Source organism: Malania oleifera, chromosome 10, assembly GCF_029873635.1.
Source record: "Malania oleifera isolate guangnan ecotype guangnan chromosome 10, ASM2987363v1, whole genome shotgun sequence".
NCBI classification, from domain to species: Eukaryota; Viridiplantae; Streptophyta; class Magnoliopsida; order Santalales; family Ximeniaceae; genus Malania; species Malania oleifera.
This window is the reverse complement of record NC_080426.1, coordinates 49,419,329-49,438,130: the sequence shown is the minus strand read 5'-3', so window position 1 is coordinate 49,438,130 and position 18,802 is coordinate 49,419,329. Positions and strand designations below refer to the sequence as shown.

Below are 18,802 nucleotides of genomic sequence, written 5' to 3'. Positions count from 1 at the left end.
TTTTGGGTAGCAGAAAGATGGCCTGCCATCATTTCGAGTAGCCAATTGTTGTCTCATATGACTTGCCAGACCCTAAAGGACCCATACCCAGGTTAAATTTTTGTAAACTGACTTTTGAAAAAATACTGGTTTATCATTTAGGCTCAATTTGGTTATCAAATGGTAAATCGTTATTTGGCTTTTTTATAGGAAAGCAGATCGGCCAACGATGGCCATCTATCATTTGATCAAAACATGAACAGTCATTAGATTTATGAAGCAAATCGTCATCTTATTGAATTTCCTTGAGAGTTTACAGGGTTTCTAAGAAAAATATTTCTTTACCGCATCTGAGTTTGTGGGGTGCACCACCAGATCGGCTCCATCCATGTCTGATAACAATAGGGCACCTCCTGAAAATGCTTTCTTTACCACATACGGCCCTTCATAATTTGGGGTCCACTTACCTCTGGGGTCATTATGAATTGGTAAAATCTTTTTCAAAACTAGATCTCCTTCTTGAAACCGTCGAATACGCACTTTCTTGTTAAAAGCTCTCATCATTCTCCTTTGGTATAACTGCCCATGAACTATAGCTGTCAATCTTTTTTCTTCAATTAGATTCAACTGGTCATATCTAGATTGCACCCATTCTGCTTCGGTTAACTCTGCTTCTTTTAAGACTCGTAACGATGGAATCTCAACTTCTATCGGAATTACGGCCTCCATTCTATATACCAAAGAGAAAGGGGTAGCCCCTGTAGATGTTCGAACAGTGGTCCGATAGGCCAATAAAGCGAAAGGTAACTTCTCATGCCAATCTCTATAGGTCCCTGTCATTTTTTCCAAGATGCTCTTGATGTTCTTATTGGCTGCTTCCACTGCTCCATTCATTTGAGGTCGATAGGGGGCTGAATTATGATGCTTGACCTTGAACTGACTGCATAATTTTGTCATGACCTCGTTGTTCAAGTTTTTAGCATTGTCTGATATTATCCTTTCTGGGATCCCATACCTGCAAATTAATTCTCTCCTGATAAAACGATTGATTACATTTTGAGTGACATTAGAGTATGATGCTGCTTCTACCCATTTTGTGAAGTAGTCAATGGCCACGAAAATGAATCGATGCCCATTACTGGCCTTCGGGGTTATCGGTCCGATCACATCCATGCCCCATGCTGAGAAAGGCCAAGGTGTAGATAAAACCTGGAGTTGAGTGGGTGGGACTTGTATGCGATCTCCATAGATTTGACACTTATGGCACTTTCGAACATACTCTATACAATCCCGTTCCATGGTTATCCAATAGTATCCACTCCTTAGGATTTTTCGGGCCAACGAGTGTCCTCCCGCATGGGTCCCACAAACGCCGTCGTGTACTTCCTGTATGATTTGTCTTGCCTCTTGCAACTCCACGCACCGTAGGAGGGTCATATCATGATTCCTTTTATACAATATCTCCCCATCTAAGAAGAATCCCATAGCTAGCCTCCGAATTGTCTTTCGGTCATTATTAGAGGCTCCTATGGGATACTCCTTCCATTGAATGTATGTTTTGATATCATGAAACCATGGCTTTCCATCAGCTTCTTCTGTCATTATACAATATGCTGGCTCCCTATGCATCCTTATTCGAATGGGTTCAATCTCTATTCCGGACTCAACCTTAAATAAAGCCGCCAATGTTGCTAGCGCATCAGGGATTAAGTTACTCTCTCTCGGTAAATGCGAAAAACTGATAGTATCGAATTCCTGCATCATTTCCTGAATGAACTCCTGATATGGTATTAATTTGGAATCCCGGGTTTCCCACTTTCCAGTCAACTGATAAATTACCAAAGCAGAATCTCCTTTTACAATCAATTTTTTAATGCCTCGGTCAATAGCCGCCTGTAAGCCCAATACGCACGCTTCATACTCAGCTATATTATTGGTACACGGAAAGGTGAGTTTGGCTGTGACTGGGTAATATTTACCCTCTGGTGATATGAGTACAGCCCCTATTCCATGCCCCCATACGTTGGTTGCCCCATCAAATAGCATCATCCACCCAACATTACCTTCCTTTTCTTGATCAATTGAATCAATATCTTGATCCGGGAAGTCAAACTCCATGGATTGGTAATCATTAACGGCCCTATCAGCCAAATATTCTGCTATAATGCTCCCTTTGATGGCTTTTCTCGTCACATATGTAATATCATATTCAGTCAACAGCATTTGCCAACGAGCCATCCGTCCTGTTACTGCAGGTTTCTCGAAAACATACTTAATCGGATCCATTTTAGAAATCAGCCATGTTGTGTAATACAGCGTGTATTGCCTTAATCTACTAACCACCCACACCAAAGCGCAACACGTCTTCTCCAGGTTAGAGTACCTAGATTCGTATTCCGTGAACTTTTTGCTTAAATAATAGATGGCGCGCTCCTTTCTTCCAGACTCATCGTGTTGTCCTAACACACACCCCATGGAATTCTCTGATACTACTAAGTACAATATAAGAGGCCTTCCAGGTACAGGGGGAACCAAAACTGGAGGGTTCAATAGATATTCTTTTATTTTCTCAAAGCTTTCTGACATTCTTCACTCCATTTTTCGGGGTTATCCTTCTTCAGCAGCTTAAATATGGGCTCACAAGTAGCAGTCAACTGAGATATAAATCGAGCTATGTAGTTCAATTGGCCTAGGAAACTCCTGACTTCTTTTTCGGTTTTGGGACTAGGCATTTCTCGAATAGCTTTTATTTTATCTGGGTCTACTTCAATCCCTTTCTCACTTACGATAAATCCCAACAATTTTCCTGAAGAAGCTCCGAATGTACATTTTTCTGGATTTAATTTCAGTTGACATTTTCGTAGCCTTTTAAATAGCTTCCTTAAGTTCATCACATGGCTATACTCATCTCGAGACTTAACAATCATGTCGTCCACATATACTTCTATCTCCTTATGCATCAAGTCATGGAATAACGTTACCATGGCTCTCTGATAGGTTGCCCCTGCATTCTTTAAACCAAAGGGCATAACCTTGTAGCAAAAGGTCCCCCATAAGGTGATAAACGTGGTCTTCTCTTTATCTTCTGGGGCCATCTTAATTTGATTATATCCAGAAAACCCATCCATGAATGAAAACAGGGCATGTCCCGCTGTATTGTCTACCAGCACATCTATGTGTGGAAGTGGGAAATTATCTTTAGGGCTAGCTTTATTCAAGTCTCGATAGTCAACACAGACTCTCACTTTTCCATTTTTCTTCATTATTGGAACTACATTGGCCATCCACTCTGGATATTTGGCTACTTCTAAAAAACCAGCCTCAAACTGCTTCTGTACCTCTTCTTTTATTTTGATCAACATATCTGGGCGCATTCTCCTCAGTTTCTGTTTTACCGGTTTGCTATCTGGGTAAATGGGTATTTTATGTGTTACTAAGTCCGTATCCAAACCCGGCATGTCCTGATAGGACCATGCGAAAACATCTTGATTTTCCTTCAGAAGGTTTATCATTTCGCATCTTTCTTTTCCTCCCAACAGTGCCCCGATTTTTACTTCTTTTGGTTCCTCATTAGTCCCCAAATTTATTGTGACCGTGGGGTCACTACTGGTTAAAGTTGGTTTTTCATCTGATTTCAACATTCTTTGCATTTCGGGTGATAAGTCAGTCTCCTCTTCTATTTTAGCTTCTAGGATTAAGTTTTCAAAGTTAACGTCAATTTCTGGCTCCTGAATACTGGTATGATTATTTTCCCTATCCCTGCATAAAACAAAGGTAAACAATTCTTTGACAAATGACCCAATGATGCAATAAATGCGAAAGAAATGCATACTGGTTTTATTGATGAAAAAGACAAACGGTCCGAGGCAATAATGTCCACGGATTACAAAAAGAAAGCAAAATGAGCAAAAGCCATTACATGAAGTGAATTGGGTAATCAAAAGATGTCCAGTTCTGAATTTCTGCTCCTGTCAATGGGCAGATCCATCTACTTGAGTCATTCATGTGGTCCCCTGATTCCAAGGCCAATATGCTCATTTGTTTCATTTCTTCCTCAAGAGTGACTTGATTGCCCTTTCGAAAGGTCTGATTCATTGGCAGGACTTCTACCCCCTACTTGGTACTTACTCTTCCTGTGCGCCTCTCGATTCGGATTATTCTTTTCTCTTCTGCCTTCTTCTTATGGTCAGCTAAAGTAGGAGTATATCCGATGTCGTATCTCTCATTCATGCCTTCTGGTAACAATGGCATTGCGATGCCCTGAAGATACTTCCCCAACCCTTTTCCCAGGAAAAACCTTGATTTAATCATTTCAGCGGCCACCATGCACGTGGAAGAAGAGATCCGAGGTTGAGGGATAAAAGATCCCTCCATTATAGTAATGACGTTGATGATCTCAAATGCTTGGAATGAATCTTCATGGGCTTCTTCAGCTGCTTCCACATAGGGAGTGGAAGAAGGTTTAGTAACCATTATATCGGTTTCTCCATAAACACATACCAGTTTATCCCCTACTACAAATTTCACTCGCTGATGCAAAGAGGAGGGAACTGCCCCAGTATTATGTATCCAAGGCCTTCCCAAGAGACAACTGTATGAAGGCGTAATATCCATGACTTGAAAAGTGATATTGAAGGTTACGGGTCCAATCTGAATAGGGATGTCAAGCGACCCTACTGACTCTCTTCGTGTCCCATCGAAGGCACGCACCACCAAATTGTTTGGTGTCACATAAGAAGGGTCAATGGGTAACCTTTGCAGTGTAGTCATTGGCATAACATTGAGGGATGATCCATTATCTATCAGGACTCGAGACATCATATGATCCTTACATTTGGTGGATATATGCAGCGCCTTGTTGTGCCCCTGGCCTTCTGGCGGAATTTCTTCATCAGTAAAAGTGATGTAATTGGAGGCTGCTAGACTTCCGATCACATGATTGAATTTATCAACGCTGATATCTTGGGGAATGTAGGCTTGATTTAGGACTTTAAGTAACGCCTCCCGATGGGTTTCTGAATTTAGTAGAAGTGACAAAACAGATATGTGAGCCGGCATTTTCTTTAGTTGGTCCACAATGTTGTACTCGCTATGCTTTATTATCTTCAGGAATTCTTCGGCCTCTCCATTAGATATTGGACTTTTCACTGCCCTGTCTGGTTCCCCTGCATTCTGTCGATTTGTTTTAGAAGAATCTGGCATATACACCCTACCACTTCGAGTTATCCCTTTCACCCCTGCTATATTGCTGGTGCTTCCTTCGACATACGCTTCACATTCATATTTCCAGGGTACTGCTTGGTTACTCTTGTATGGGAATGGCCTGGGAGTAGAGATCACCAAGCGAGCTGGCGCTTCCTGTGTGGGAAGAGCCTTGTTCATGGTAGGTATGAATGGTTGATTAGTGCACTGATGATATACCGGCCTGTTTTCCCCAATGACTGCAATCTCTCCACTTTTGCGGGTACAACCAATCTCTATAAACTTGTTATCCACCATCTTTTGCAAAAACATTCTAAAAGTTACACACTTTTTCACAGATCTTCCTTCTTTACTCTGACATAAACAAAGTGCATTAGTGGGGCAAACAGCCTCTTGCCCTATCCGACCTGCCGCAATAAGTTCATTGAACACCCAATCTAAAGACATTTGTTCAAAATCCACCTCATTCGTCCCTTCTTCTATCATTCCGACATTGTTACCCCCATGATTGGGCAAAGGGTTCCCTTGAATTCCTGGTTGTTTATCATCAAATGCTAGCCATCCGGCTTCTCTTAGTGTTTGAACCTTATTTTTGAATGCCCAACAACGTTCAATAGTGTGCCCGGGAGTGTTAGCGTGATATGCACACTTGGCTTCGGGGTCATACCATTGTGGAAAAGGTGCCGTAACGACCGTTCCAGGAATGACTGAAACTAAGTTCCTCTCCATCAATTGTGGGAATAATTCTGAGTATGTCATTGGAATAGGATCTATCCTTCTCATATTTCTCTGGATGCCTCTATCATGAGTTCGCATATTCGGTTGGGCGGGCATGGCCCCGGAAGGAACAACTTGGGGTCTACCTCCCGTATGAACTGTCTGATTGACAGAGGGCTCGAAAACAAAATTCCTCCTAGCCCCTTGGCCATGCTCTCTTTGATATTGTTGTCTTTGAACCATCTGGACCTCTTCTTCCTTTTTCTTGCTTGTCCACTTCTTGCCTAGACCAGTCTCTGTACTAATACTTTTAGTTCTCCCGACTTTGATGGCCGTCTCAATCCTCTCTCCGGTAGAAACAATGTCCATGAAGTCATGGGGGGTTGCCCCTAGGAGATGCCCGAAGTAAGGATCTTTCAAAGTATTCACAAATAGGGAAATAGCCTCCCTATCTTCCACCGGAGGATTGACTTGGACAGACATGTCCCTTCACCTATATGCATATTCTCTAAATGTTTCGGTGGGCTTCATTTGCATACTCTGCAAGGTCATACGATCGGGTGCCATTTCTATAACATGGCGGTATTGAGCTATAAAAGAATTAGCCAGGTCTTTCCATGTGCGGATCCGAGTCCGATCTTGTTGAATATACCACCTGATAGCTGCCCCTGTCAAGCTGTCTTGAAAGCAATGCATCATTAGTCTCTCATTATTGGAATGGGCAGCCATTTTTTGGCAATACAGGCGTAGGTGAGTTCGAGGACAATTAGTTCCATTAAATTTTTCAAAATCTGGTACTTTGAATTTTGGTGGCAGGGTGACCTTTGGCACGAGGCACAAATCATTGGGATCTACAGAGTCGAATGTATTGGATCCTTCAATAGCTTTCAGACGTTCCTCTAGTACATCGTATCGACGTTCAGTTTCAGATCTGTTCACCCTCAAATCAGAAGCTACTAATGGGGGAGTCCCCACTACTGGAAACCCCTGTGCTGGTATATTAGGGATGAACGGGGGTATACTTGGCATTGAACCCTCCATGACGCCAAGTAGTGGAACTGACGTTTGTCCATGTACTGGGGTAAACCCTGGAGGATGAGTAGGATCCATATCTGTCTCCGGATCATTCTGCACTGCTTTTCCTTTGTTCGTCAACAATTCCAGGATCTCGCTCATTTTTTCATTCAATTCTTCTTGTCTTTGCTCTATGCCCAGGACTCTACCTTCCAATTGTTCACTCATTTCTTTTGCCCTTCTCCTGGTATTGTATTGATGCGTGACAGTCTCAATGTTGCTTGCTTCGACGAATTCTGTCGCTAGGCACTGCAAACCAAAACTTTCCCTTTTTAGAATCGTGAATGCATAGATATGAATGCATGAAATGCAATGGTCTTTTCAAGACATGTGTAAATTTCACAAATATGAAACATATGTATGCAACCTAATGCACTCCAATCAAGGTTCATGGAAGAGATCATCATCATTTTAGAAAATAAAATCTGCTTTTCATTAATAGAATCCTTTCATACAATAACAAATCCAACCGAATATTAAATCAAAATCTGCTCATGATTGCACAATCTCTGCATTTTGCTGTGTCGACTTTTTATGCAAAGCCCGAAACTTGGCCTCCCAGTAGCCCGCTTTCATTATGCACGGCTCAATCTTTTCCAGTACTTGATTATACTTGCTTCTCTGCTCATCCCCCTGCCTCTCCAACTCTTGTATGTAGAGCGATTTCTTTTTAACTTCGGTATGGGCATCTTCTAACAGTTGAGATTTCTGTCCAAGTGCTGCTCGAAGTCTTCGTCTTTCCTTCCTTAGAGCCACGACCTCTTCTTCTGATTGTATGTACCGAATCCTCTGTCGCTAGATTTCCTTGCGATAGACAGAGGTTAGTGCCTCCTTTTGCTGATTCTTTATTTCTGCTCTTGCATCTCCCTTTTCTACTGGGCATGGATCCCCTTATGGCTTCAATTGCATGCATGCGCTTAGTGATTTAATATGCTCAATAACGATTTCTGGGATTCTTTTGAGTTGGGGGTTTACCCGGTTTTCTCGCCATGCTTCATAATTTCCTTGGACTGTGGCAATTCCATCACTCGGGTCTATTAGGTTCACATGCTTCCACGCCACCATAAATTTTCTAATCTGGTTTTGAGTGTCTCCTGTTTCATATGCAAAGTTCGAGTCAGCCAATCCGTGAGTCATAGGCACAAACTGAGATGCCCCAAATTGCCTTCTGACCATCAAAGGGGCATATGCTATCCCTCCCCATGGGCCTAGTAATGGAACCCATGGAAGATTTCCACACCGATATATCATGTTAGAGCGGACCATCCATGGCGCCAGCCAAGTTACCCCTGAGTCGATCAAGCCACACATTTTTGTGTTCCATTTAGATTTATCTAACTGCTCCTTCAATTGGGTATCCTCAAATTCAGCCAAAGGGATTCGGATCATTGAGAAAATACTACGGAAGCCCCCTTTGTTAGACGATAAGTGACCTACCATCCAGACATATAACAGCTGCACACAACATTTTAAACGTTCTCTCCTCCTGATTCTGCAGTTGTTGAGTGATCTGAAGGTTTCTGCCAGGATGCCTTGAACGGGGTTAATCCCGTTACGTACTTGTGCTACAAACGAAACAGTTGCTTGATCAATCATGTTTAGTTCTTTTGGAAAAATGATCAAACCGTAAATAGCTAATGCCATCATATGTATTTGAACCTCTTCTTTTTCTTCTTTTTCGGTTATTTCTTTCAACTGCTTCCATGAGATTTTCCTTACTTCTGCACCTCCCTCTGAGAATGTTTTCTGGATTTTGACCTTGACAGCATCGTACATCTCCTTCACGAACGAAACACTAGCATCATGCACATAAGGTTTGTATGGTGTCTGTAACTTGACTAGATGCAAAAGCGAAGTATACTCCTCGATGGTTGGTGTCAAGTCGATACCGTTCATTGTAAAGCAACGATATGGTGGATTCCAGAACTCGACCAGTGCTTCTATGGCAGGGATATTTACCGATACATGCAACAAGAAACCAATGTGCCCATATGTTTGAGAGAATTTTAAACGGTGTGCTGGGGTCCATTCCTTCCAAATGACTTTTAGCTCATCTAACGGATTGGATCTTATGTTGATGAAAGTCCGGGCTGGTAGTTCGATGATAGATTTCTGAGTAAGACTGTCACCCCACTTGTTCTGTTGACTTTCTGAATATTGTTGTACTGTGGACTCAATCTCATGGTAAGCCATTGTGTTCTCCATGAATGATTCAGATCTCTTATAGAACCTTGATGAAGTAGACAGGATGCCTATGTGAATGCAACATGTTAGTAAAGGTATCATACAACTCAAAACAATGCATGCAGTCATGACACCAAACTGAAAATAATGAAACTTATATCCTCCACCCGAGGTAGACTTATATAAAAGATTCTCCAAGACTCTATCTTATGCATGGGGTGTTTATGCATGTGTGTACTTAGTGCACAAATACATAACAATAGGGATATTAACATGTATGTGACCTATCGGGCATGATTACGTGTGAAATTATGCATGAATGCATGGATGCAATGTAACCTAACTAACTACTTTGTCAGCTTTCTAGGAAAAGTCCCACTAATGAGAGATTTCAAGACAATCATTGATGGGCCACAATTTAAATTCAACTCTTCCCTCAATCGGTCCATGTATCTCAGATTCTATGAAGGGTCAAATTATGATCTGAGGTTGGGGTTGACCTAGGTTGGTCAACCCGTTGGATTTGTTTAGTGCGAACTTGTGGACTTTAGTGTGCACTTGGGCCTCAAGTATTTTAAAATATGGGCTTCAATATACTTCATGATGAGATCAGGCCCTAATTTTAAAAGGATTTGGGCTTGGATTGTTTAGAAAATATGGGCCTGGATTTTTAGGGTAATAAGGCCGAAGCCCATTTATGGAAATTTGGATTTGACCCATTTTGAAAATCAGGCCTGGACCGAGTTTTTACTTAGGAAAAGGTTGGGCCTATACTTGTTATTTCTCAAAAAATTGGGCCCGAGTTACCTGAAAAGGGTTGGGCCAACCCATATTTTAAAATGCTTGGGCCAAGTGCTTCATTTTTTGAAAGGATGGGTCTTGGTCTCATTATTGGGCTTTTTCAGAATACTAACTAAGTAGTATGTATGTCTAAATGTATGTCAAATGCATGATATAATACAAGGTATTTCACATATATGCAACACACTATTCATGGAGAAGGATGTGGCTCCTGTCCCAACCTAGGGTAGGTACGTATGTATAGGGTTCTTCATGGCTCTACCCTAGTTAAGGAAGACTATAGACAAGTATGTGTGGGTAGGTTCTAACCCTATTGACAAAAGGTTCCCAGTTTAGAATTTCATCCTCCTCCATAGGGGTCCGGATAAAACCCGCACTGAGTGGAGTGGTTCGCGGGTCCCATCAAGCTCTGCCACGAAGGGACTGACGCTATTACACTCCTATCTAGTCCTAGTAAGGAAAGCTCGGGTATAGAGCGTGAAAGTGTGTGCATTTAAATTTAACCTAACCCCGCTATCCCCACATTTATTCACATGCTATAAAGAATATGGAAGCAAGATATCTTCCATTATTTATTCACAAGATATGGAAACATATTATCTGCCATTAACATGTTGATTCTAAAAAATTTGGAAACAAAAAATAAGGAAACAAAATATTTTTAGTATACAAAATATCTATAATTGATATGCTTATTCACAATATCTATAATTAATATGCTTATTCAGAATATTTAAAAACAAAATATCTACAATTAATGCTCAACAAATTAGGAAACAAAATATTCTTAATTCATTGAGGTTATTTACAAATAATGGAAGTAAAATATTTATAATTAAGTAAAGTTATTTACAAATTACAATATTTACAAAATACGAAGTAATTAAAAGATTTATCAAATTAGACCTTGGGATAATTTCTAATTAAATAATGGCTCGACTCTCTAGGTCCCCAGCAGAGTCGCCAAGCTGTCGTGACGTCCCGGCGAGCGCGTGTGCCCCGGGCGGCGAAATTAAAAATCAATTTTAATATTTTTATGGAAAAATCATGGAAAAGGTCGGAGTCGCCACTAACCTTTAGTGTGGTTAGAACACGTGATTACTACCCCGTTAGGGGTAGAATCGGTCTATGTTACCAGAGTTAGGCTCGGGAGTTCGGTTACGTGAGGGGAAGGTACAAGCACCCCCTACGCACCCGTTCTTACGAACGGTACCTAATTAATTTGAAACTATCCCTAAGTTAACCTAATAAATCTTTAAATTACTCCTTTTTGTGAATTTATAAATACCTATGAAAAATAAATAAATAAATATATACATATATTCCTTCAGAGCTTAGGGTACGTAATGCCCGAAAGCTCATACCCTCGCAATAAAATCATAGGGATTATAAAAATCAAAAATATTTAAATAATAAAAAAATATGTATAATAAAATAAAATAATAATAATCATTATAATAATGAACATAATAATAACAATAATAATAATAATAATAAATACCAATAGTAAAAATAATAATAATGGTACTAATGATAATAATAATAATAATAGTATTAATATTAATAGTAGTAATCCCGTAATAACAATAATAAATAATATTAATACGCACATATTAACAATAAATACATATTCTAAATATCATAATGGTAACATAATAATTTCACACATGATAATAATAATAACACACTATAAATAAAAGGTAATAATAATAATGTTCCTAATGGTACACACCTCTAATGTCCTATAAATATCTTTACACCCATATGGAAATAATTGGTAAAAGAGATAAACCAAATTTCAAATTAAAACATGGAAACCTATACACAAGTAAAGAAATAATGAAATTATGGAAACAAGGTATTGCTGAAAATAATAAATACAAAATGGTTGCCAAAATTAATACACAACCCTAACTACACAAATATTAAATACAGAGTGAGTACGATAATGACCAAAAACCCTAAGTACATAATTTATATGGAAGCAATTCCAACCCTAAAGTACATCAAGATACAATAAATCAAAGTATGAGAATACAATAAATCCAAACAGGATATACAATGTTAAGAATATATAGTAATAAGGCAGCAATTTTAAATATACCCTAATATACAATATAATAACATAACCTCAAAATACCAAGGTTACCAAGATAAATGATATTGTGTACATTAAAATACTAAAAATATGATAGTAATAAATATATAATATGTAACATCCATTATAATATTGAACATACCTTACAACTAACGTGCTAATTACACTAAAATACTAAACACAATATTACTAGATATATCAACATGCTAACCGTAACCAAAATATAAAATATGCAAATCAACTATATAAACCTAAACATAATAATGAAACAATCTACCTAATAAACCCAATAATAGCATATAACAATAATAAAACAATAATAATGATACCAACCATATGTGAACAATAGAACATTAATACTAATAAAATCAATATGATAATTAATATAATAATAACATCCAAACCATACCGTAATTTTAATAATAGTAATATACAAACTAGTAATATAAGAAATAACGCAATCATGTAATTAATAATCATGTACAAACTACGTAATACTAATACTAATACAATTAATATAGTAATAACGCTAATATTAATAAACCAACTATATAATAATGTTACTAATACTAATACATAAACAATATGGCCATAACACTAAAATAATAACAATACAACCCATATAATGACAGCATTAAAAATGATATACAAGCGTATAATAATATTATTGATGGTAATATATAAATAATATAACAAAATTATTCATAATAATATTCACATGATAATAATACTAATACTAATAATATATAAATATTATTAACAATAATACACAAATAACAATACTGATAGAGTAGAGTCAATATAAAATATATATATATATATATATATATATATATATATGTATGTATTAACAATAGCACTAAAATAAATATATATTTGTGTGTGTCCGGTGTACAGCAGTGTGTGCAGCAGAGTGACTTACAGCGGGGGCGGCTCAGATAGCCGCTGGCAGGCTAGGTGGCCTCGGGCTCAGGTGGATCTGGATGATTGCAGCAGGTTCTGGTGTTGCAGGGATGGCCGGAGGAACCAGTGGCCGTGAGTGGTATCACCGGAGTGTAGCAGTCTCCCACAGGCTTCTCAGGCTCGTGGCGGCAGCAACAGGAGATTAAAGGTTCTGGAGTGGTTGCAGCACCGTCGGAGGATGGCTGTGAGCAGCGCCGGGTGCGGCCGTGGGTGTCTGGGAAAGGCTCGTGGCAAGTCGCTGCGGCTATGGTGTGGACTGCTGGTCTGTGGTTGGCTGGAAGATGGAGCGGGAGGTGTCTCAGGGTTGTTGTTGTGGATGCTGGCCGTGATGGATGGATGGGAGAATGAGGGAGACGGCTGGGGGTAAGGCCGTGAGGGGGGTTGCCGGGCTGTGCAGAGAGGGTGATGGGAGATGAAGGAGATGGAGAGAATTGAGAGAGTGAGGCTGTCTGGAGATGGATAGAGGAAAAAGATGAAGAGCAGCGGCTGGAGTTGCCGCTGCTGCTGTGCGCACCCGTTGGAATGTCTAGCTGCTGTGTGTGCAGCGCCCCCCCCCCCCCCCTCTGTTTGAAGAGAAGAAAAGGTTTTTATGAGCAAAAATTAGAAACCCTACATCCACCCTTTTCTTTTTAGTTTATGGTATTTTTTTTTCTTTGGGAAATAATATATATGAAAATAATTATTAATATGGTAATAATAATAATAATAATAATAATAATAATAATAATAATAATAATAATAATAAGGTAAAAATAATGATAATAATAATACTAAAGTGAATTAAAAATAATATTAATAATAATGAAAATAATAAATAATAATAATAAATAAAATAGAAGTAAAAATAAAAATAAAAGTAATAATAATAATACTAATAATAATAAATAATACAACTAATGAAAATTAATAATAATAATAATAAGAATAAATAAAATAATAAAAATACTAATAATATTAAAAATACTAATAATAATAATAATGATAATAAATATATTGGTATTTTTTCTTTTTGGAAACAATATATATGAGTATAACTACTTATTATGGTAATAAGGAAATAATAATAAGGTAAAAATAGCAAAATAATAATAATAGTAATAACAAAAATAAATAACAATAATAAAAATAATAATATAATAATAATAATAATAATAAAATAATAATAATAATAGTAATAATAAGGATAAAAATACTAATAATAATGATAATAATAATTAAAAATAATATTAATAATAATGAAAATAATAAATAATAATAATAATAATAAACAATATAAATAGAAGTAAAAAATAAAAATAAAGGTAATAATAATAATACTAATGAAAAATAATAATAATAATAAAGAAAATAATAATAATAATAATAATAATAATAAGATTAATGAAAATTAATAATAATAAGAATAAATAAAATAATAAAAATAATAATAATAAAAATAAAATAACAATAATAATAATAATAGTAATAAATATATTGGGCCTGGGTAAAAATGGGGTGTCTACAATGTTGATGACATGCTGATTGCTGTGAAGGACATGACTAAGGTAAATCAATTGAAAAAAGAGTTTGACATAAAAGATTTGGGTATAGCCAAGAAGATTTTTGGGATGGAGATTCACAGGGACAAAACTGCAGGGAGATTGTGGTTATCTAGCTTAGGGTAGCTATATGAAGAAGGTATTGGAGAGGTTTAGCATGGTTAATGCAAAATCGGTAAGTACGCCATTGACAAATCATTTTAAATTGTTTACCGCCTAGTGCCCAAAGATAGATGATGGTATTTATTAGCTTTACCATGATCCCAGGAGGGGGGGTGAATTGGTATTTTTTAAATTTTAATCCCTAGGTTAATCTCCTAACACCAGTATATTCACAACCCTATGGTCAATCTAGTGCAAGTAAAGTAAATGTTTACCATAAAGTAAATAAAACGATTTAATCAAACACACATGCACCAGAAAGCAGTAAGGTAAGAGTGACACACATAAATGTTATCGAGGTTCAACCAATTGCCTACGTCCTTGCCTTGGCTAACAAGCACAAGGATTATGACTATCACTTGCTCACTTAAACGGGTGGAGCGACACCTATACAAACCAGGTCAATTAGTCCAAGGCTGACCTCAACCTTTACAACCAATCCTTACCAAGCTAGATTACCGCCCCCTCAGACCATGCGTGGAAACACTGAGATTTACAATCAAATGGTACAAAAGAAAAGTGCTTTCACGTAAAGCAGATTTGTACCCAAATGTGTTCAATCAAAAACACTACAAGATGATTCAATATGTAAGCTCAGTGTGATCTTATATTTCAACTCTCAAATATGTTTGCTATCAGTACAATGAGTGCGTGAGAGTATCAACAAACAATCTTTGTGTCTTAAGATATTCAAATAACCATGTTTACACAAAGATGTCAAGCAGCCTTAAAAATATCAATCAGCAGGATATTTCAATCGCATGAATATGTATATGCTTGGTTTGCAAAAGATGCGCAATCTTTGTATTCAATAAATAATATGTGAGTGTATAAATATTGCAACAAAGATCACTAACACAAATACAAATATCTTTTCACAAAATATGTAGATCTAAATCACACAAGATATTTGAAAGTGTTTTTGAAAACGTTTTTCGCAATCAAAAAACAAATACAAACTTCTTAAGTGATTGCAACACAAATGCAATACTCAGAAGCTTAAGGCAAGTCTTCTTAGGAAAGGCTTATTAGCAAAACCCTCTAAGAACACTTAGGTTTTGCTCTCGGTAAAAATGAATCAATCTGTCACGCCCCGAACTCGAAAATGGGACCCGAGGGTGAGAATGTAACCTAACATGTCCTTGTATCCGATCAAACACCAAAAGATACAGTACAATGGATGAGGGTCTGACCTCGTAGGGTTCCCAAGCACCCTAAACACATCCAAACACAATCATATACACAATGGAAAAAGATCATTCCATAACAACATATACAGTACCATACCATAGTCTATATAAGAGCAGAACACAGCTCTCTCAAAACGTACAAATGGGTGCCCACATACATCTCAAAATGGCAACCCACCAAAAATACAGTCCTAACACTTACCCAAGCACTAACCGCAGTACACCGGCCACTATGCTCCCTACACTAGGATGCTAGTTCCAGTTACTCGAAGGACCTATAAAAATGTACGTACAACAGGAGTAAGACATCTCTCAGTAAGGAAGAACACAAATTATATCGGTATGTGGCATTTGAGTGTTATCGTGATGCAACATACGTGCAATTAAATGCAATCCAGTACTAGTTTCCACAGTGCATACACGCACACAGACACATACACATGATCAGCAATCCTGGTGTTGTCACACCCTTCGCCCCGAAGCTAGCCCGTGACATACAACGTGGGCCCATAGCCAACCCGTGAACACGGCGCCACCGGCACATGGCTAGTTCCCGACTCCCATGGCATCGTACTGGCGCTAATTGGTGGATCCACACCCTTCGGCCTGATCTTCCGGAATAGGCTCACGCCCTCGGACATAGAGCCTGACATTCTTGCCAATCTATGGTCAGCGATTTTATACGCCATCGGATATAGAGTCGGACACTCTCAGTACCTGGAACAATTCGGAACCGCGTTCCTACTAACATTTTAACAATCACACACACATGCAGGCTCATATAACCAAACAAACCACACCCATTTGGTAAACTAAATCATGGTTTTCCAAAAATATACATTTTAAACAAGTCAAGGCACGACCATCCCAATATCACAGTATAAATCAACATATACAGTTGGTTTTCAATAAAACCAAGGATGCAGCTTGTCGCCCTTTTTTTTCAAAAACTGTAATAATGAAAAACCCATAGTTTTCCCCATTAGATCCCCCCAAATGAGTAGCCAAAACACACAGAGGTCCGTGAACCACAGTTCCACTGAGTCCAGTTTAAAAAATAACAGATATAAACATAGTTCCCCTTACCTTTTCCCCGAATAGCAAATCCCAAACTCCAAGGCCCCTAAACAGCAAACCGAGTTCCAAACCTACAAATTGCAATACAGAATATACTCACGAGATTGTTACCTACAAAACTACCGGATCAAAAATGAAAACCAAGCCTTACCTCGATTTTTTGCCAAACCTTGAAAATCTCCGAAACGAGATTCCGATCCGTAAAACTTGTAGAGAATCCTTCCACGATCCTCGTGGTAACTTCCAATTTACGATTCTAGCAACGATCGGTGAAGAAATCTAGAGAGTAGGGAGAGTTCTAGAGAGAGAGAGAGTGATATTTGAAGTTTCTTAGTGAGGAAGTAATGAAAATTCCTATTTATAGCCCTTTGACCTAGCCCCACTTGCGACAAAATGGTGCCTTCGTCGACGAGGCCCTATAGTCTTCTCGTCGACGAGACGGGAAATTCATCAACGAATGCTGATATTCCCGATTTTTGAAACTCCTCGGCTTCTCCTTGTTGACGAGTCTCTGAATTTTGTCAACGAGAAGAACAAAGACTTCGTCGACGAAATCTGACTTCGTCGACGAACTCTTTACAAAAATGCCCCTCTCTTATTATTTAAACCCACTTATCACGATTCAGGTTCTTACAATCTTCCCTCCTTACAAAAATTTCATCCTCGAAATTTGCCATCTCTCATTCACAGACTCATACATACAATCAAACACATATATACCACTCTAGAGAAAAACTGGCGACCACTACAGCGTAGCCCCATCATACACATACACCTACATACCCTCACTTATGGCGGAGGAATACTGTGGTTATATATACGACTGTCTCAGGAGTTCACAATACACACGCACTCTCGACGACTAACCACATATCCCAACCCACACTAGGATCATGTACAAGTGTTCAAAACAATTGTGGATACTTCCAGCATATTTTCGTTTCCAGCTCCCAAGAAGCTTTCTCAACCTCGTGGTTTTGCGACAATACCTTCACTAACAGTATCTCTTTGGTACGAAGCTTCTGAACTTTACGGTCCATAACCTGAACAGGTATCTCTTCATACGCTAAAGTATACCTAATTTCCAACTCATCATAACTAATAACATGTGAAGGATCCAACACGTACCTCCTCAACATGGATACGTGAAACATATCATGGACCCTCAAAAGTGCTGGAGGTAATGCAATCCTGTAGGCTACCAGACCCACTCGCTCAAGTACCTCGAATGGTTCGATAAACCTCGGGCTCAACTTACCCTTCCTCTCAAATCTTATCACCCCTTTCATCGGAGCAACACGCAAAAATACCTTACCTCCCACTTCGAACTCTAACTCACTGAGGCGAACATCTGTGTAACTCTTCTGTCGACTCTGAGCTGATCTAATCCTCTCTCGGATCAAACCTACCTTCTCAGACGCCTGCTGCTTGAGTTCAGATCCTAACACCTGACGTTCACCAACCTCATCCCAACACAAAGGAGATTGACACCTCCGACCATACAAAGTCTCGAACGGTGCCATATCGATACTAAACTGGAAGTTATTATTATAAGCGAACTCTACAAGTGGCATAAACTGTATCCAGCTACCACCAAAGTCTAACACACAAGTTCGTAACATATCTTCCAATATCTGTATCGTCCTCTCCGACTGTCCATCAGTTTGGGGGTGGAACATTGTACTAAAAGTAAGCTTCGTCTCCAATGCCTCCTGCAAGCTCATCTAGAATTGAGAAGTAAATCTCGGATCCCGATCCGATACTATGGACATCGGTACTATCTTCACAATCCATGCATATACAAATCTGCTAGCCTA

The 18,802-nt window shown here is 38.6% G+C and overlaps 1 pseudogene; it reads right to left on the bottom strand.

Moving 5' to 3' along the window:
- Positions 1–303: 303 nt before the first annotated feature.
- On the bottom strand, positions 304–7,074 carry LOC131166674 (uncharacterized; annotated as a pseudogene).
- Positions 7,075–18,802: the final 11,728 nt, after the last annotated feature.